The 21,751-nt window shown below is 47.8% G+C and overlaps 1 pseudogene; it reads right to left on the reverse strand.

Moving 5' to 3' along the window:
* Positions 1 to 892: 892 nt before the first annotated feature.
* Positions 893 to 21,751, reverse strand: part of Gapdh-ps18 (Glyceraldehyde-3-phosphate dehydrogenase, pseudogene 18) — a 39,996-nt pseudogene continuing 19,137 nt past the window's right edge.

The raw sequence follows: 21,751 nt of genomic DNA on the forward strand, positions 1-21,751 counted from the left end.
AGATCAAACCACCAAACAAAGAGCATACATGGGCTGGACCTATCCCCCCAACTCCCATATATAGCAGATGTGCAGCTTGGTCTTCATCTGGGCCTCAAACAACTGGAGCAGAGGCTGTTACTAAAGCTGTTGCCTGGCTGTGGAATCTGTTCCCTTAATTCAGCTGTTTTGCCCCAATGGGAGAAGAGCACCTAGCCCTGGAGAGACTTGATGTGCCAGGGTTGGGAATAGCCAGGAGGGGCTCCATTCTCTCAGAGGAGAAGGGGAGGGGGATGAGGAGGGATTGTGGGGAAGGAACTGGGAAGGCTGACAGTGATAGGGATGTAAAATGAATAAAAACAAAGAAGTCTCCATCCATTTTTCTTCCACTCTAAGTCCCAGGGTGCTCTCCTGTGAGCATGGCAATGTTTGCATGATGTACACTAATGCTCTGTGCTTCTGTGAATGGTAGGCCCAGCTTCTGATCCATCCTGTCAGCTGAGCTATTTCATCTCTGTTAAACACACACACTTTAAAGTTGTATTTATTTGGTGCGTGTGTGTGTGTGTGTGTGTGTGTGTGTGTGTGTGTGTGTGTGTGTGTGTGTGCGTGCATGTGTGTGTAAGAGGGGGTAGATAGACAGTGAGAGAGACAGGAACAGAGACAGAGATGTGTACTTGTAGAGAGCCTGTCTCAATCATTCTTAACCTTACTTTTTTTTTGTGGGTGCAGCAATACTTTATAGAGTGGAGTCCCTAGACCCCTCCTGTTATTATGGGGGTCTGAGATGGGAACTGTGAGGGAGATGTTCAGTGTTGGGGGCCGAGTTGAGATAGGAACTCCTCAGCAACTTGAGGTCCTTTCTCTTGCTCTCAGTATCCTTGCTGGGCTGAGGTGGGTGGCCTAGGGTTTATTATTCCTTGGAGACCATGCAGGCCATGAGGTCTACCACCCTGTTGCTGTAGCTGTATTCATTGTCATACCAGGAAATGAGCTTTACAAAGTTGTCATTGAGAGAAATGCCAGCCCCAGCATCAAAGGTGGAAGAGTAGGAGTTGCTGTTGAAATTATAGGAAACAACCTGGTCCTCAGTGTAGCCCAGGATGACCTTTAGTGGGCCCTCAGATGCCTGTTTCACCACCTTCTTGATGTCATCATACTTGGCAGGTTTCTTCAGGCAGCATGTCAGATCCACAACGGATACATTGGGGGTAGGAACATGGAAGGCCATACCAGTGAGCTTCCCATTCAGCTCTAGGATGACCTTGTCCACAGCCTTGGCACCACCAGTGGATACAAGGATGATGCTCTGGATAGCTCATGGCCATCATGCCACAGCTTTCCAGAGGAGCCATCCACAGTCTTCTGAGTGGCAGTGATGGCATGGACTGTGGTCAGGAGCCCTTCCATGAGGCCAAAGTTGTCATGGATGACCTTGGCCAGGGGGGCTAAGCAGTTGGTGGTGCAGGATGCATTGCTGACAATCTTGAGCGAGCTGTCCTATTTCTTGTGGTTCACACCCATCACAAACCTGGGGGCATTGGCCGAAGGGGCAGAGATGATGACTCCTATGGCCCCACCTTTCTTTTTTTTTTTTTTTTGGTTCTTTTTTTCGGAGCTGGGGATCGAACCCAGGGCCTTGCGCTTCCTAGGCAAGCGCTCTACCACTGAGCTAAATCCCCAACCCCCCCACCTTTCAAGTGAGTCCCAGCCTCATCTATGGTGGTGAAGACACCAGTAGACTCCACGACATACTCAGCACCAGCGTCACCCCATTTGATGTTAGCGGGATCTCGCTCCTGGAAGATGGTGATGGACTTCCCGTTGATGACAAGCTTCCCATTCTCAGCCTTGACTGTGCCGTTGAACTTGCTGTGGGTAGAGCCATACTGGAACATGTGGACCATGTAGTTGAGGTCAATGAAGGGGTCATTGATGGCAACAATCTCTACTTTGCCAGATGCAGAAAAGGCAGCTCTGGTAACCAGGTGCCCATATGGCCAAATCCATTCACACTGACCTTCACCATCTTGTCTACGGGACGAGGCTGGCACTGCAGGAGAAGATGCAGCTGTCTCTGGAACAGGAAAGAGCCTTCACCTTACTTTTTTGGACAGAGTATCTTCATGGAATTTGGAGATCACAGATGGATCAGACTGATCAGTAAGACCAGGGTTCTTCTACATGTACCTCCTTGGTGGTAAAATTACAGATGGGGGCTGTCATGCCTGGCTTTTTTTACATGGGTTCTCAGGACCTTATGGTTGTAGGCAGACACTTCAAAGATGACCACTTTTCTGCTGTTTCTGAATCTGCTTTTTGAGTCTCCCTTTGGTGAAGTCCCATCATTACATCACATAGTCTACTTGCTGCATTGTTACCAGATCTCCTGCTTAAATGGTTACATTGTTACCAGATCTCCTCCTTAAATGGTTACATTCTTACCAGATTTCCTCTTAAATGGTTACTTCTTTCACTTCTTGTTGATCTCTGCCAGGCATAATGGCTGTCCTGTATTGATGTAAATATATGGGTGTTTCTGCTTGTTACCATCTGCCTTCCCTTCTGGTAAGTAAGGTCCTTGTCTGAGGGCCCTGAGAACCCAGCATCATGGTGATGTTCTCATTTGCATGTGAGCCTTTCTTCAATGGCTTCTCTAGACTCAATCTGTGGTCATGTGCTGACTCTTGAACTGTTTGCTGTATGTCTGTGAAGAAACCCAGAAAAAGGACTGCCAGCACTCAGGGGCGATTTCTGATATTACCACAGAATCTGGACAGAGACCTATAGAATGCGGTCATCCAGCACACTCTCTTTAGCAGCATCTGGAAAATGGTTTGGTTTTTGACTGTTGGGGTGTGTGGATAGGAATCCTCCCAGAGGGTTTGTGGTAAAGAGAACCCCAGTGCTCTTCAGTATGTTATAAGAGTCTTCCTTTTGACTTTGGTAGAGTGGATTTTGGGGAAAGAGATCATGTGTTTTCCCCAGCACAAAATCATGTCCTGAGCACCTCAAAGCTTTGACCCTCAGCCCTGGCTGCAGGAAATAGCAGAATCTGGAGGGAGAGCTGTATGGCATTGCATGCTGATTAACCAAGACTGAGAGAGGCAGCCACATTTCGTTGCAATAGCTGTGAGAGCTCATGTGGTCTGTTCCTGACTGCAAGCAGGTAGGTGTGGGCTTGCAGGCACCGGAGGGACTGCTGTCTCTGAGAGCACAATCGTGCCTTGTTCTAAGAGTTCCAGGCCCACACGGCATCAGCTTTCAAAGGACTCTGACTAATACGTTCCTCTAGTGGTGGGAGACTCTGAGACTGAGCATGAGGGAAGTAAATGTCACTATTGTGTGGGGCTGTGCTTAGTGTTTTGGTTCCTGCAGACCTGGCCGACTTGGCTGGGGTTCAGCTGAATTGCTGTGGAGCTGGGAGCCAGTGGTGGGGATGCTGAGGACTAAAAGCACCAGTTCTGTAAGAAAAGGAAAGCCCTCTGGCCAACTAGGGGATCTGGTACTAGCAGCCTCAGGTCTTCTCTCAGCTGCTCTCTCCAAATGCCCACATCCTAGGGCACTTGGACAAAGCCTCCCACTCTGGGTGCTTAGGGGAAAGGTGTCTTAAGCCCTAGAGCTGGAGATCCAAGGTCAACGTGTCTTAAGGTTCGTTTTTCAGGAAGCCTCTCCTTGGCTGGCAGATGCCATCAGCTCTGTGTGTCTTCACATTCATTGCTCTGTATATGACATTGTCCCATGTTTCATAAGGACATCAGCCATAACTGGCCCCTCCAAAGGCCTCATTTTAACTCACTCAACTCTCCAGAGTTGCCGTCTAATGCGGTCCTGAGTTTGGAGAGACACAACTCAACTGTGTGCTCGTCTCCACCCCTGAGGTTCGGCCAACACAAGCTGAGTGGGCATCCATCGGCTTCAGTGGTTTTGTCCTAGAGTCATGTGGTTAAGGCACAAACAACATGGAAGCAGGGTCATAGGATGCCATCGTTGAAATCCCTCAGGGATGCTTTGTTCCAGACTACTCTGCTATGGGCAAAGACCATGGTGTTGCAGTTCAGCTGGTGCCTTGGCGTGAAGATAATGCCTAATGTGAACTGGTGTGAATAGGTTTGGCCTCCATAGACTCATGTGTTTGAATGCATGGCCCATGAGGAGTGGAGCTATTAGGAGGCGTGGCCTTGTTGGAGGAAGTGTGTCACCATGGGGGCGGGCCTTGAGGTCCCCTCTTGCGCTGAGGCTCTGCCCAGTGCAGATGAAGAATTTCCTTCTGGCTGCCTTTGGATCAAGATGTAGAACCCTCAGCTCCTTCTCTAGCACCATGTCTGCCTGCACGCTGCCATGCTTCTCTCCGTGGTGATAATGGACTGAACCCCTGAAACCGTAAGCCAGCCCCAATGAAATGTTTGCCTTTATAAGAGTTGCTTTGGTCATGGTGTCTCTTCAGAGCAATAGAACCCTGACTAAGACATGGACAGTCAAGGAATGGTCAGCCAGGAACCTATTCCAGCAGCCATAATAGGCAGGGTAGATTATAGAACACTGTCCAGAAGACCCCTCAATTGTTCTGGGAGCTGAACTCAGGTCCTCTAGAGGAACGGTAAGCACTCTTAATCTCTTAGCCATCTGACCAGCCTGCTCTTCTTTTTTTTATGGCTTCCATTTTGATATCACTGATGCCTGACTTCTGAACTTCTGGGGCTTGAGAAGTATGCATAGAAAATGCCAAGTCATAGAAAGTGCCAAAGGCCTTCTCTTGGCACTTTATCTTTTGTTGTTTCCCTGCTGAAGGGTGTCCCTAAGAACGCACACATGGAAAAGAGAAGGGTTTACATAGGTACCTCACCAGGCCCTCAGTCTTCTAGTCAGGAATGCCCTTCCATATATATGTGCCACTGTTCCTGGGAAGGAATTCTTGCGTTTCAGGGAATCTGGGTCATTCCAGAACCCTTTCCTCTTCATGGAAGATGGTCCATCCTTCTCTCATCGAGTAGCATAATCATCTTGCATCTTCGTCAGTCTTCAAGGTCAGTAAACAAATTGACATGTGTGTGTCTTCAGTCCTTACTTTACCAGGACTTAGGTTTGGGCTTATCAAGTGTCCTTTGTGTTTCCCAGTAAAAACAACTGGTTTTGTCCCAAAATGGGCACATGGACTTCCATGACCTCTTGGTATCATACGTCCTGGTCTTATGCTTCAGCAGAGCTGGTTAATACTTTCCACAACAACAGAGGAAGCAAAACTACAACCTGGGGGGCTAGAGCTTGCTGCCCTTCAGACAGTCCTCCCTCCTAATCCTCGTGTGTTCCCATGGGAGACACGCCAGGAAATTTATGTGAGGCTTGATGTTTTTCAATCATATATCTCATACCACAATACAGCCAGGTTTAAAAATAGGAACTAGGGTACCCCTAGATATTTTTGAGTGAAAAATCAGATTCCCCATAAAGCTGTTTGGGATAGTAACTCAAGTCCACTGTTATCAACTGCCACAGCTTGAGGGCTGTAGAAGTCAGAAGTTACTGTGAAATAGTGTTCTTCTGCCCCCTTCCGTTGGAGTGACCCAACAGGCACTCTTCAGAGCTGGACATGTGTATAAAAAGTATAATTTTAAATAATCAGTCAGCAGCTGAAACCACCTTGAAGCCTCATGCGTATTTGTCAATAAGTTTATTTGCACGGAGACTGTGGAGAACACACATGAGGACAAAGACCAAGGGATTATAAATTTCCACATTGTTGATGGCTTTGGGAAACATGAAGTTGGCATGTGTTTGTTTTTGGTGACTTCAGAAATGGTAACTATTTGTGCCACACAGTCCTCTGAAGGCTCTTTGGCTCAGGCCAGAGACCAGGACCCCCTGAATTTCCTATTTGGTCATGAGCCAGACCCTCTGTCTCTTGCCTGTCAACCTGTGCAATGATTGCATCGTTTCTCTTAGTGGCCAGAAGACCCAAGGCCACAGGTGGCAGCAGGAGGCTCTTTGGAAAGATGCCAAGCTGTGCAGTACCACAGATGACACAGGCTGACTAATCTCTCTGTCACAAGCCACCCAGGAGAGCAGAGGAAGCTGCTTTCCCACCAAGCACACTGCTGGCAAAGTCCATTAGTGAGGCCCGATGAAGAGCTGCTTCCCTTTGTTTACCTTCTTAAAAAGCCAATTAAGTGTTCTAGTCATCAGAGGTTTAAATTAAGCCTTGGGAACAAAGAGCAAGACTAAATTGATAAAGAGAAAAAGAAAGAAAGAAAGAAAGGAAGGAAGGAAGGAAGGAAGGAAGGAAGGAAGAAAGAAAGAAAGAAGAACCTGCACTTGAGCTATGTGATGTCAGGAGGAGAGGAGAACAGACAGGCCAGAGAAAGCTCTAGCCTTGAGGTGGTACAAACTGAAGTCCATGGGACAGGACTCCTGTCCTCTGGGGGACTGGTAGGAGAGACTTATGTAACAAGCCCTTTTCTACTGCTATAAACATTTACTGCTACCCACCCCATGGTTTGGTAGACATAAACTTTGTTGCATTCTCGGGGTTTTAGGAAAGAAGTTACAGAAATGTCACATGGCCAGGAGCTGGGGCACACTGAGACACCTGGGAGAGTACAAATGAGTCAGAAGCTATGTTGTAAGTGAACGTCTGTCAGGGAACCAAGGAATCAAGAGGAAACCCCAGGGGATGCCTAGTGGAAACAAAGTTCCAATGCTGCCTTGTGCTCTGCTGTGGTTTTCAAGCCTCACTCTCCCTGTACGTCCAAATGCTGCTGGGCGTTAGTTGTAGGGGGTCCTAGTCCCTCAGGGACCTTGGGTTCAGTTGCCTGGCAGGAGAGTTGCTGATTCTCAAGACTGCAGGGTCTTGCAGCCACATCTTTCTGCTCTGTTCCCGAGTTGTGGCTGCATCTGGGACTGATATTAGGTGTGTTTTGTTCAGAGGCTCTCTCTCTGAGGTGTGCACTCTCCCTTCCTCCTTCCTTCTGCCTTGCCCGTGTGCAGTCATTTTCCTTGCATCTCTGTAGGTCATCTACCCCTCCCCTGCTCAACACCCCTCCAGCCCCTTGGTTCACCCTCCCCCCTGCACAGGTGCTCTGACTTTTGGACCATGATGTCTATCAGTCCAGAGAGCTTCTGATCCTAAGGGCTTGCTTTCGAGCCTGAGAAACTTGGTTTTGCCTCATAGGTCTGATGTGTGCTAGTTGAGTGGCCTTGGGCGTGTATAGGCTTAGAATTTTTCAAAACCCACTTTATTGAGGGGGGGGTTTAAATGCTTTAAGCTCCCTTCTAGCCCACTGACCAGAAATTGGAGAGAAAAGATTAATAGGAAAAAGGGGGTATGGATCTGTTTAGAAGTAGTTTCTTGGGGTGATTCTACTCTTTGTTGTCAGGATGCCAGCAGTCCAGTTCAATAGCAAACACCAAACACAGTAATGGCAGCCTGATCCAGCAGAAACAGCAAGGCTCTGCTGAATTGGCATGAGTCAACAGAAGAGACCAGAATCAGCTGGAACACCATGAGAAGTTCTTTGGAACATTTTTCTTTAACTAAGTGAAGACCAGTAAAGTGTTGTCTGATGTAGCAATGCAAGAGTGACCTCTCACCGTTTGCAGGTTCTAAACATCATGTGTCTCTCAAGTGTCTGTTTTTGGTGAAACATCCCACGCCCTCTCATAACACAGCTTCCAGAAAAACACAACTGAGTTCTTGAGAAACAACTATTTTAACTGAGTTGTTAAGAAACCAGAGATTTCTAGTTCAGACTTAACTCCTGGTTCTGACACAGGCTAGCTGAGAGATCTTGGTTGATGCCTGTTTATGACTTTTCTACCTCAGACACAGGGGACACCCCTTCCCTCACACAAGTGATGACACTAAACACTCTGGCAAGTGTAGCAAGCTCAGCTCAGTGGCTGGCCTGGGATTACTGCCTCGTTAGGCTATGGCATGGTTACTCATAATTGTCAACACAGCTTGGAATCATCTGGGAAGAGAGTCTCCACAAGAGATGGTTTAGATCATAGTGACCAGGGGCATTGTCCTGATGACATTAATTGATTCAAGAGGATCTAGCCTGACACTGGTGGTACCATTCTTGGGTGTGTTCTCTGGATTGTATAAGGTTGGAGAAACGGTGCTAAGCACAAACAAGCAAGGTTGGGGACAATGTGTGCACCTGTCCACTCTCCCCCTTCTGTGGCTGGGATGTGACCGACTTCCTGCAGTGATGGACTGAAAGCTGGGACCGTGAGCTAACCTAAGACCTTCCTCCACACAGTTGCCTTTTGTTGGGTGTGCCTTTCCTTATAAAGAGCTCCTGAGGTCTGGAGGTACCCACACCTAGCACACTGAGTGAGGAAGGGGGAGATGAAGAAATTTAAGTGATCCCATTGTCTTTTCCTGACCTGACACTCCAGGAAGACTGTAGCCTGCCTAAGAATCTGGAAGGTTTACAGATTTAAATAGAAATTGTGTCATATAATTTTTATAAGCTTCCAGAGCAAAATGATTGTAGATGATTATTATTATTATTATTATTATTATTATTATTATTATTGTTATTACTTTTTACAGTTTAGGGCCTTTGCATCTTGGGAAGGAGTTCCAGCCCTGGGATACATACATACCTGTCATCATTTCCTTGTTGTTTTGAGACAGGGTCTCATTAAATTGCCCAGACTGACCTTGAACTCATTCTGTAGGACAGATTGGCATTGAACTTGTACTAACCTCTGAAGCAGAAAGGTCTACAAGCCTCTCTCACTAAGCTGTAGTACTTTACTCCTAGACACATGTGTCACATCTGTCTGTCTGTCTGTCTGTCTTTGCTTATGTGGGTCTCTTCGAATGCTCTTTCTTTTCAGTTTTTAATCTCCACATCTGACACCCACGTTTCCAGGTCAAGATGAAGGTTCTTGGGAGGCCATAGTCCCACCGGTGGTGTGGGTAGCTCTGGGCTCCTTCTCTTATGAGGACAGGGCTTGGCTTGTAGTGACAGGCAGTAAGGCCTTCTCCATGTGGGCTGGTGTATGGACATCTGTGCTGGCAGAATGCTGGAGTGTGGTTCCTACAGTTTAACCTTAGCCAATGATATTTGCAAATACCCTTTCAGCCTTTTTTTTTTCTGGACAAAAACTACAGAGTGTTCTCTGAGAAGTCACGTGTTGTTATTAATTTTTATTGTGTGGCTGGAGTGAGTCATCACAGTGAATCATCAGCCAGGAGCACCTGCTGCCAATGTACGTGGAGGACCAGGGCTTAGAGTCTGAGATAGCACATGGGTCTGTGCTCCGAGTGAAAGACATGGTGTAGATGGAGATACGGTTTGGAGAGTCTAGGGGAATGGTGATGTTTGGAGCCTCAATCCTGAGCTTTTATTGGCGTACTGCGAAGGCCACTCCTTTGCTTTTATGGCTTGCCTGTTCTGCTAGCACAGCTCAGTGTTGGAGGGAGCTGGGCACCCCTCTCCACTTACAACTGACACGACTCAGAGAGACTCCTGGAGAGGAATAGAACCCTAACAGTGACATAGAAAGCTAGGCCAAGAGCTTGAGGAGGCAAAGGTGTGAGGAATTCCTGCTAGAGAGAAAGCAATTGGGATTGAAGGAGGGTAAGAGATAGCATTCCAAGACATCAAGTAGGGGCAATGATGTCTGAGTGCTTTGGGGGACATTTCTGCTTGTGACTGAAGTAGGCAGATGGTAGGAGTAACATACTGTAAGCTGGTGGGGTGGTACAGAGGGTAGAGGTGATTGCTGCTAAGCCTGAGGACCTGATTTCAGTGACGTGGGATGACCTACAGGTCACCTCAGAACCTTCTCTTCTCATATCCTTTAGGGAAAGCTGGGTATTCTCTTAGAAAGGGGGTCCCGTGCCTAGAAATAGACCTTGGCGGGAAGGCAGCCACCTAGCAGAGGAGGTAAGAGCCTCTGTTCTTCTGATGGCTGTTGTAGAATCCTCTGTGCTCTGTGAGGCTCCTACACAGACACCATTCCATGCTTCCAGGTCTGCAGGGAGGACCCAAAATCCCTCAGCAGTCACCTCCACCCACTTCTCTCATGCTGATGGGAAAGACAAGCCCATCAGCCTGAGTTCTGGAGGGGAGCGTGTGTCTGCCCTGCTTATGAGACGGTACAATCCTCCAAGCAGAATTCAGAGCAAGCCAGGACCTCCAGACAGCTGAAAAGAGCTAAGAGCACCGGAAAGAGTGGCCATGACCACATGGTAGAGCAGCTACACTTTGGGGGAAGAGTAGTCATCCCAGAACCAAACCAAATTGAATTCTCAAATTCAAGGATGCCCAAACTTCTGCTTCTTCAAACACTACAGGACAAATAGTTGTCACGGGCCACAAATCAAATCTAGGATGTTCAACCACTAGTCCACAAGTTGCTAGGGTAGGCATATTCTTCCTTGGTGCAACTTTGTGACTTGAAATTGACATCCACAAAGTCCCAGTCTCAGGCTAGCAGTCACTTTACAAAGGAAATGAAATAAAATACGGCCTCAATCTTTTATGTTAGTTTATGGTTCTGTTTTTGGTCTCATTCACACCTATCTTGGGCCACAGGTCACCATGTGTAAAAAGTGCTTTCTTGTGTTTTACACTGAATGAGAAGATGAGTTCTGGTTGGCAAGATGGCTCAGCAGGTGAAGGTACACACTGCCAAGCTGATAACCCAAGTTCTATCCTTGAGACCCACTGGGTAGAATGCAAGTTATCCTCTGAACTCCACATACATGCACACAGCGGTACATACACATGCCCACATGTGTACACACACACACACACATACACACATACACACACAATACACAAACACATACACACACATACAGACACATATACACACATACACACATACACACATACACACACATACACACACATGCACACACATACACACATATACAGACACATATACACACATACACACACAATACACAAACACATACACACACATACACACACATACAGACACATATACACACATACACACATACACACACATACACACATGCACACACATACACACATATACAGACACATATACACACATACACACACATACACACATACACACACATACACACACATGCACACACACGCACACATACACACATACACACACATACACACACATACACACACATACACACATATACACACATGCACATACACACACATGCATATACATATACACACACATACACACACATACACACACACATATACACACACATTCACACACATACACACACACACACACACACACACAAATAAAATGAATGGATAAATCCAGTTCTTTTAAAGGAGAAGATACCTTCACTCTAAAACGTGGGTTTCTTTGAGGAAGAAGCTCTCAGTGCCTGTGTGTGTGGGGGAGGGGCAAAGTTCCTGAAATTGAATGTGCTAAAATGTAAAATGACTGGATGGGTGCTGTCCAGTAGCCTCAGCTGGTAAAGGGCCTTGTTGTCAAGCCCGACCACCTGAGTTATAAAAGTGGGAGGGGGAACGGACTCTGTCAGGTTGTCTTCTGGCCCCAGCAACTCTACCTGTCCCATTAATAAGTAATAAACAAAGATAAATAATTAATACGATGCCCAGACCGGCTATCCCATGGAATGGTTCAGTTGACATAACAAATACTGAAACCTTGGGAAACAATGCTAAGGAAAGCCCAGCTCAGGAAGCAGGGGTTATGGAAAGAAACAGCAAAGACACAGAGAAGCCGGTGTATACCCCAGGTGTGAACCTCAGGTGTGAGTCCCAGGTGTGTGCCCCAGGTGTGTGCCCCAAGTGTGTACCCCAGGTGTGTACCCCAAGTGTGTACCCCAAGTGTGTACCCCAGGTGTGTGCCCCAGGTGTGTGCCCCAGAGCTGGAGATGGTAACCAGATGGGAGAAAGGATAGCTTAGAAATGCTCTTGTCCTGCAACACAGAGCTGTGCATGGGAAGGTCTCAGGTCATCTTATAAGAGCAGAGATGAAGACAAAACCCAGGAGCTCTTGGTTCAGGGAGCTTCAGTGTGGTGCCCTTTACAGAGGGAAGAGCATCCAGGCCTCCTTCCTCACAAAGCTGCTGCGAGACAACCCTCCTCAGCCATCACACCTTCCCCTCAGTTTTCTGTGTGCCAAGCACTGCTCTTTGGAGAGTGTGTCTGCATGACCTTGTTAGGTCCCAGCAGGAGGAGACCAAGGACCAGCAAGATGGGTGAGCCAACATCACGAGTGCGTACAGCACAAGCAGGCACTGGGGCACACTGAGCAGGAGGGAGCCAGAGATGTGGGGCAGGGGTTTCCACTTAGCAGTGACCCAGGAGGAAGACAGAAGCAAGAGTCTGAAGAAGAGCATCCCACCTTATGTGCCCTGGTGTAAGAAGCTACACCAGGATGAATTTAAACCCTGTCTCCTGAAACTCACATGCCAAGACCCACAACAGGATGTGGGGTGAGAGGTCCTCAGAGAACACCCTTCTCTTTCTTCTCTCTGTGAGGATGTAGTGAGAGCATTGATCCCATTCTGCAAGTACCTCGATCTACTTCCAGCTTCAAGAACGGTGAAAAACAGCCTTCCGTGTTTATAACCTGCCAGACTGGGGTACTTAGGAACCTGAACAAACAAAACCCTGGAATCCTATGTTATGTAAACGTCTAACAATGTGTTTGACTGATATTGAACACATTTGAACTCATCCCAACTCTGTGTCCATCTATGTGTGCAATACGGAAGAACTTACAAGCAGATACTCTCAACTGATGAGAAACAGGGGTCTAAGCTAAAACGGGACCTAGAGCATAAGAGAGAGATGGCAGGGCTAGAGAGTGTTCAGCAGGAAAAAGGCTGTCTAGTAGGCAGGAAGGGTGGGCCCTGGGTTCAATCCAAAGAGCCAGGGAAAGGAAAAGAAGAAAGAAGGAAGGAAAAGAGGGAGGGAAGGAGGGAGGGAGAGAGGGAGAGAGGGGAGAGGGAGGGAGGGAGGGAGGGAAGGGAAGATCTAAAGAAAACAATTAAAGCACTGGAGTGGGATCCAAGAATGATCCAGAAGAATTAAAATAAGCACATATTCACCATTACGAGGCATTAAACACAGGGTCTCAGACATGCTAGGCAAGCATTCTGCCACTAAGCTACGTCCCTAGCATGAAACATTACCTATTAACCAGCTGCTTCTTTCTTTGCTGTGACAAAAGCAAGTTTGGGAAGGAAGGGCTTATTCTAGCTCACCCTTGGCAGAGACATGGCAGGGAGAGCATGAGGCGTCTCCCCACTGTGGCCACAGTGAGGAAGCCCAGCTCACTCTCCCTTTTTGCTTAGCCCAGTCACTAGACAGGCTCAGAGCTGTTTCCCAGTGACCCAAATCTGGTTGGTGGCACGAAAGGTGAGCCATCACTGTGATTACCTTAACGAGACAGGTGTGGCTAGCTCCCTTCAGGTTGCAAAACCTTGTTTGTGGCAAATTCAAGCAGAGGTCAGAACAGAGGCTTGCCAGCCTTGTGTTTTTTAAATTTTTAAAATTTTATTTTGAATATAGTGACATCATTCCCCCACTTCCCTTTAACTCTGCCCACACCCGCTCCCCATAACGTCTATTCAAATTCCTGGCTTCTGTCTTTGATTACTCTTACTTTACACACACACACACACACACACACACACACACACACACACACACATATATATGATTTCAGGCTGACTACTTGGGATAGCCATTTGGGAATCATCCCCTGGAAAAGACTAATTTTGATGGGATAACACTTCACCGTTGAAGGAGGGATACTGGACTACACAACCCAGTGGTTGGTATGATGACGCAAGTCACATGGTACCACTGTTCGTGGCACCTCATGTTTCTAGAGAACTTGCAACTGATCACCCCTCGACCCCCCACTACGGTAGTCCTGTGCTGCACCAGTGGTTTGACAGCACAAAACACAACAGTAGTGCAAATGCCCTTCAGGTGGCAGGACCCCATCCATCCACATAGCTGGGACGCTCCCATGCCCAGGCATGCTGGGAAGCTGCTTTGCCCACCACCAAAGTCCACTCTCTGTCCTTGAGCTTCTGGAGGGTGTCCAACCTTTTGACACTGAATCATGGAATCGTCATTTACAAATGTGCTGGGATGCAGTCATGGCTATTCTGGTCTGCATGTTGCCCACAAGCAAGTTAGGCCTGTACTATCTGGAAAGCAATGGGGTTTGGCCTCTTTTTCTTTTTTTAAAAGTTATTTACTTATTATTTATTTTTACTAATTATTTTACTTGTTTATATTTCAAATGTTATCCCCCTTCTCAGTCTCCTCTCCATGAATTCCTCCACCTCACCTCCTTCCCCTTTGCCTCTAAGAGAGTATTCCCTCACCCACCCACTCCTACCTAACCCCTCTAGCATCCCCCTTCTCTGGGGCAACAAGCTTCCACAGGACCAAGTGCCTCTCCTCCCACTGATGCCGGATGAGGCATTCCTCTTCTACGCATGTAGCAGGAGTCATGGACCAGCCCATGTATGCTCTTTGGTTAGTAGCTTAGCTCCTGGGGGCTCTGAGGGGTCTGGTTAATTGATACTGCTGTTCTCTCCTACGGGGTTGTTTTACTATTTCTGTCTTTATGACACCAGATCTTTTAGGGAAAACAATGGTTGGGCTCAGAAGGCATTTCCAAGACAGAATGGAAAGATTTGGGCAGCTTACTGCCAGAGCTTATTTTAGGAGAGAAAATAACCTGACACCGAGATCTCCGTGGGACTTCATGGCGGCCTGAATGTGTGGTGTCACCACAAGCCAAGACTGGGGATGCAAACAGTAGAGATGCCCTGTGGTGGGGAAGTCCACGGAGAATTTGTTTAATCAGGCTGGAAGGCCTTTAGGATTTATAAAGAAACACCAGGCCAGGACAGGAGCACATGCTCTGGACCATGAGCTAAAGTCAGGAAGAATATGGAACCAATGTTGTTAGCATTTCTTCTAGGCTCCACCCAACCATTACCTAGCAGCAGTCAAGTATGAGCCTGGCTATAAAAGGACTGTTTGGCCTCCCTTCCTCCCTCTCTGTCCTCTTCCTCCTTTACCCCTGTCTCTCCCCCTCTCTGTCTCTCCACGTGTTCCCAGCCCGCATCTTCCCTTCTTTCTCTCTGTTCTTCTCTGTCCCCTTTCTTTCTCTGCCTACACTCCCTTCTCTCCCCCTTCTCATGCTTCACATAAGCATCATTTCACACTAGACCTGTCCTGTGGCTGGTAGTTTGGGGTGGGGCATGCCTCAGCGTGGGCCTGCTAAGGCACCCCCTCCCCGCATCATGCTGCCTCAGTACAAAACATGCCAACAGCAACAGGGAAAGTCATGGAGATGGTAGAGCGTGGTGAAGTCAGCCCTAGACTGGGCAGGACCCTGCTGCTCCCTGCAAGCTGTTTGCTGGGCATCAGGAAAGAGAAGGAAAGGCATCTTGTGTACAAGAGCCAAGTGTATCAGCAGAGTGCCTGGGTAGCAGAGTAGACGCAGACAGTGCACGTGTGAGTGTGTGTGTGTGTGTGTGTGTGTGTGTGTGTGTGTGTGTGTGTGCATGAGCATGTGCATATGTGACAGGCTTTGGACCCTGTTTGGACACAGGGCACCCTATCTTTACTGATGCTGAGAGTCTCTGAATAAAATGCTTCTAACCCTCCATGTGAGAAATATGGCAATGGTGGAATTAGATGTCTGCTTTTTCCTCCCACGGTACAGAGGCTGGTAGAGACTGTGTCCTTTTTCCTAAAGCTCAAAACACATGTGAACTTGCAACTGGGGTGGGAGGGTTGGGGTAGGGAAGAACTCTTATAGTTGTCTCAACCTCCAAGATGTCCATTCTATTTATTTATTTATTTATTTATTTATTTATTTATTTATTTATTTATTAATTATATGTAAGTACACTGTAGCTATCTTCAGACATACCAGAAGAGGACATCAGATCTCATTACAGATGGTTGTGAGTCACCATGTGGTTGCTGGGAATTGAACTCAGGACCTCTGGAAGGGCAGTCAGTGCTCTTAACCACAGAGCCATCTCTCCAGCTCCCAAGATGTCCATTCTATAATGACTGGGTCCTTCCTGGGACGGCAGAGGGGTTCCGCAAATGTCCCGGTGCTGTCCCGGTGGTCCAAAGCCATCCCTTGATTCCCTAAGGCTGGAGACTCTTTCCCACCTGTCAAGCACAGCTTCACACTGAGAAGGACATGAGACCTAAGGGTGGAGGAAGAGCCCGGAACCAGAGGAGCCACAGCCTCCCGGAACTGGGAGTGTCTGGGGTTAGGGTCACCCCTCAGGTCTCCACTGGGACCCCCCTCTGATGATTCTTTGGCTTTAGTTGGTGAGCACCATTGAACTTCTAGAACTTTAAATGCTCTAAATGGCTGACCAACTTGGAGAAGGGGGTGTTACTGGAGAGTAGGAAACACAGAGTAAGCCCCTTTGTGTCGTTGCTAACCCAGGGCTGTGCACTCCGTAGGCAAGCACTGTAGGGTGAGCCAAATTCCCGGCCTCAGGTTTGCACTGTTTCCCATGAAGGGCTTTATCATCTGTTTAACCTTAGAAAGGCCTTTCAACCCACACTGCCCTGCGTATATTCAATAAAAAAAATTACATCCCAGAGTCAGGAAAAATAGAAGCATCGATGAAAAGGTGGTGTTCCTATTTTTCTCCAACAAACCGGGCACTTTGCACCCTGGGAGAGGAAAAACAAAACCTGCCCTAATTTCTGGCCACCTGTGTCACACTGGGTCATGTGATATTGAGAGCATTCCGGTTCCTGAGCTAAAAATAAGCTGATGACACCATGTCCTATTAATGAGGACAGCGTCTTATTGGAGCGTTGGGCTTTGATCCATGGTGCACAGCTTAAAACCTCCGTACCTCATTTTCCTGGACGACTCTGCCCATCTCTTATCCCCTTCTTCAGCTGCACAGTTACTAAGCTTCACTTGCTAGTGTTCGTGTGGATGCTGTCTCCCCAAAGAAATCCCCCCACTACCATCTTAAATGTAGAAATCCACACGCCTTCCTTCTTGACAAGAGCCGCAGCTCCCATCACTGCTGGCAAGAGTGGCAAACTGCTTTCCTCAGGATCAGGCGGGTGTTCTCCCTCAGTCGGTCCCAACATGCGAACCACTTTTGTTCCTGTTTCAAGGTTAAATCTGCTGTTTGGAACCTGGCACAGATATCTTGTGGGTAAACAAGGTCATAAGGTCACAAAGGATGATTTGGTCCCCAGACTGAGTTGTAAGGTGCAGCTGAACCAGCCAAAAGCATGTGCAAAACCCAGGTCAATAGATGAAGTATGCGGGGGTGGGACTGTCCACAGGTAGAGATGGTCTCTGGCCTCTTGGTGCCCAGCTGCCCGGGACACATGCCTGAAGACCTAATGTCACCTCTCTCCCTGTCTTCCGGCATTCCATCCACACTGCCATGACCTTCAGAAGATCCAGGCTTTGGCTTACGGTGGCCCTCTGCTGAGACAGGCAATGGACTATCCACGTGGGAATCAAAACCATTGTCCTTGGCGCCCCAGAAGCAGCCTCTTCAGACTGACCCGTCTTGGTCGCTTTTCTAAACTCCAAGTGGTCTTATGGGACACCCTGTGTGGCAACCCCAAACTCGACACGACTGGACTGGGCAAATTTTTGCAGTGTTATCTGTAGGCCCGAGACTAGATGGACATTTAGACAACACAGAAGAGGGACCCTTCTTGAGTTTGGGGTGTCAGGAAGGCTTCCTAGAAGGAGGCTTCTGTCCTGGGCTCAGACTAGGTTTCAGGATACCAAGTCAGGAACACTGGGTTGAAGGAGTAGTGGGCCCTGAGGCCAGAGTGAGCATGTTTGACCAAAGAAGAAGAGTGGATATTGAAGTCTCCTGCTGTGAGATTCTCCCTGAGAAGTAATAAAAGATACATCCCCAGCATGAGCTCTTGGGAACTGAGAAGTTCTCATCCCCATGAGTCAGGAATGTAGTAGTCAGCCAGGAGCCTGTCAACGAGGGTCTGGGTGATTGTCACAGTTGTGAGTTTCCCTACTAGGACCATCAAAACTAAAGCCATGTCCTTTGGAGTCTTGGGGTTCCTTTGGGATCTTTATAGCAGACTCCATACATGAAGCACTCTGGTAGGCAGCTCCTAGCTTTCCTGAATACAACTAACTTGGAGATTGTCACGAATGCCTGGCTTTGGATTTGGGGACCTCAGCTTCTTTGTTGAGGTAGCTTCAGGTGAGTTGGGGGGGGGGGCAGTGAGAACTTCATTTGCTCATATCCTTGACAGAAAGGACAAGGGAGAAACGTGACTCAGTTTGATCTAAGGAACCATGTTCTCTAAAGTGCCAACTCCCTGACACTTGACTACTATAGGACCAGGTTCTCCATAGTCTCAGTGATTGGGAACAGATGTGAAGTCACATGGCAACACCGGGAATTGGATGGATGGAGGGGATCCGTTGATTAGGCTCCTGGGGATTCACATTTCTCTTTGAATCTTTATTCCTACACTCCTCACTAAAAGAAACATCAAAAACAATTTGAAAGGCAAGAAAATGAGAAAACCGGCCTGGGCAGAGTTCATGAAGTTTAAGTCTTTGATTTAGTTTAGAGGTTAGTGGAAAGAGAAAGAAGGAGATAAACAAAAGGAAAAATAGTAACTTATCATTCATTTCTCCAACCCCAGAAAGTTACAAAATATCGACTGAAACCAGTGTGGGGAAAACCCAATGGAGTGTGGGTGGGGAATACTGAATGGAGTTTTGCCCCTGGCTTGATCTTCTCTGGTAATGGGTTGCAAGTGAGCAGAGTGGTAGACACTTAAAGTCCCAGCATCTGGGAGGGGAGGCAGGAGGAATAGAGTAAGGCCAGTCTCGGCTAAAGGAGAGCTTATCTCAAAGACAAACTACAAACAAACAAACACCCTAACCCTGAGCCATGGATACAATATAGCAAGCTTGGCCCGGGTGGTCCACGGAGGAGGTTGGGGCTCAGCAGCTTCCTGCAGGGGCTGGTCTCAGCAGGGGAAGCTGGGAAGATGCATTGCTCTGTGACCTCCTTGGGTGGTGGACCCAGTGTCGACTTGTGAGGCACTTGGTGTGACTGAGAAGCACTCAAAGGACTCATACAGAGCTCCAAGTGTGCAGAGAGGGCTGGTTGAAGCTTCGGTGTGGCTGAGCAGGGGCAGGCTTCAGCAGAGCATTTTTGCTACAAGAGCCAGGCATCCTGCACTGGGTACCAAGAGACAAGTTTGAATTCCCAGGCTTTCTGACTATTGGGATCATGGAAGATAGGTACCGGACAGAGGGCTGCCTCCACTCCAGAACATGAAGCCTGCTCTAGGTTCATGAAATTTAAGCAGCCCAGAAAGTTCAGTCATCCACCAGCACATCAACGGTCTGCCGGGTTGATGTTCATCTTTCGTAAAGAAAACAAGAGTTCAGAGAATCAACCTCACAGTGTCTAAAGTGTTAGCCACTGTACTGGCTGGTTTTGTATCAAAGACTGAAGCTAGAGTCCTTAGAGAGGAGGGAGGAAGGGAGGAGCCTCAGCTGAGAAAAAGAATGCCTCTGTGAGACCCAGATGTAAGGCATTTTCTCACTACTGATCAATTCGGGAGAGCCCATTGTGGGTGGTGCCATCCCTGGGCTGGTAATCCTGGGTGCTATAAGAAAGTAGGCTGAGCAAGCCATGAGAACAAACTCCATGAGCTCTCCATGGTCTCTGCATCAGCTCCTGCCTCCAGGTTCCTGTCCTGTTTAGGTTCCTGTCCTGATGGGTTCCTGTCCTGTTTGAGTTCGGGTCCTGACGTCCTTCAGTGATGAACAGTGATGTGGAAATGTAAGCTGAATAAACCCTTTCCTCCCCAACCTCCTTTTTGGTCATGGCGTTTCATCACAACACTAGAAACCCAAACTAATACAGTCACATACACAAAATATAGCAGCAGACATGAAGAGATGAGGGAAAATATAACCACAGTTAGAAAGGGGAAAGGTTGATGGGAAGATACTGTAAGTGACAGTGTTGGAACTCATGGGGAGACACTGTTTTAAACAATAAAAACAAATGTGTCTGAAGACAGAGACAAAGAGGAGGAAGGAGAGAAGGGGTGAGGAGGAGGGGAGGGGGAGGTTGACCAGGAGGGGGAGGGAGGAAGGGAGGGAGGGTGTGGATCAAGCTTCAGCTGCTACTGTTGAAAGGAAAGCACGAAGTGGGCATAAGTTGGGAGCTGAGACAGAGGCCTGTGAGTTCAAGGCTGAAAGAAAGGGAGGAACACAAGTTCCATGGAAGCTGGAAGTTAGACTCAAAGACCAGCCTTTCGTGGCCCCATGGAGTCCTGCAATCCTGGAACCGCAGGAAGCAGCTTTCTTTGGAAATAGGGGCTTTGCACATGTGTCCCGGCATGGAGGTGAGACCACCTCAGGGTTTCACAAGCAAAGGACAGGAAGATGTCAGGGATACTTGGGAAGAACCCTAAAATACTCATCTATTTTTATATATTTGAATACACTGTCCCTGTCTTCAGACACACAAGAAGAGGTCACCAGATCCCATTACAGATGGTTGTGAGCCCTCAAGAGGTTGCTGGGAATTGAACTCAGGACTTCTGGGAGAGCAGTCAGTGGTCTTAAACACTGAGCCATCTCTCCATCCCTGAGAATCAAGCTTTAACAACTGAAGTGGTTCAGTCCGACTAGAGTGGAGATGTTGTAGCTACACAACTTCTTGTGTTCTTGTCTACTCTCTGACTAGGCTGGAATCTCTTTGAAGGTAGAGGCATGTCTTACCCATCCTGGCCAACTCAGGGTGTCACAAAACAACACCCAGGAATTGTTTATTAGATACAGAAAGTGGGTGCTGTGCCATGTGCTGTCAGCTTCCGCCCTGTGGGGTTCCTGGTAATTATTTTACCACATCACATTGTGGTAAGACAGCTTTAACAATGGTCACTGGGCAGGGACCAAAAAGTGAATTTGTTCGGAGTGATGCAGGCCAAAAGCCAAAGGAGGCTGGCCAGGCTCTATGGAGACTCTAGCAGGAGGCCGAAAGGGCAGCTGGAGAGGGGAACAGTTATTGATGTTACTCACATCAGCAGACAGATGTGGGCGGTCTGAGAACACTCTCATCCCGACAGGATTTGTTTCCAGAAGGTTCTATAGTAGTTGGTGCTCTAGTCAGTCACAGTTCTGTTCATGAGGCCTCCTCTCTGAGCTGGTGTATCCAGACTGTGGGTTATCCTGATCTTTTCCTCTCTTATATGACCCCCCCCCCACTATAAAGCATTCTAATAGTGCTTTTAATTAAGCTGCTTTGGAAGTTGGCCGTAGGGAGCTTGCAGAAGTCCTGGAAGCTTCAGGTGTAGCAGTCTGCATGCTAATGGTCCCAGGAGCGTCCCTCTTTTTCTTCTGGAGCAGGGGCAGGTGCTGGTTGATTGTCAGTTACGAAGCTGACCTCAAACGTCAGCCTGAGAAGTAGCCTTTGTCCATTATCCATCTTGGAAACTACCACAACATAAGCAAACGTTTCTGATATCCAGGAGACTGCTCCTTGGGAAATGCATGGCTGGGTTTGCGATAATTAAAGTCTTTTGATCAAATTCCACCCGGGAGCACAAACATTTCTGGTTATTCAGAATTATTGAAACCTCTGTACATTTGAACTGGATGTAAGGCAGAACCCAGGTAGCTGAGATGTGTGCGTATGTCTGTCTGTGTATAGGGCACCTGTATGTCTGTTCTTCATGTTTGGGCCTACTTTGAGTGGGTATCCATGTGTATGTGGAGGCCAAAG

This window comes from Rattus norvegicus, chromosome 16, assembly GCF_021556685.1.
Source record: "Rattus norvegicus strain SHRSP/BbbUtx chromosome 16, alternate assembly SHRSP_T2T, whole genome shotgun sequence".
Classification (NCBI taxonomy): Eukaryota; Metazoa; Chordata; class Mammalia; order Rodentia; family Muridae; genus Rattus; species Rattus norvegicus.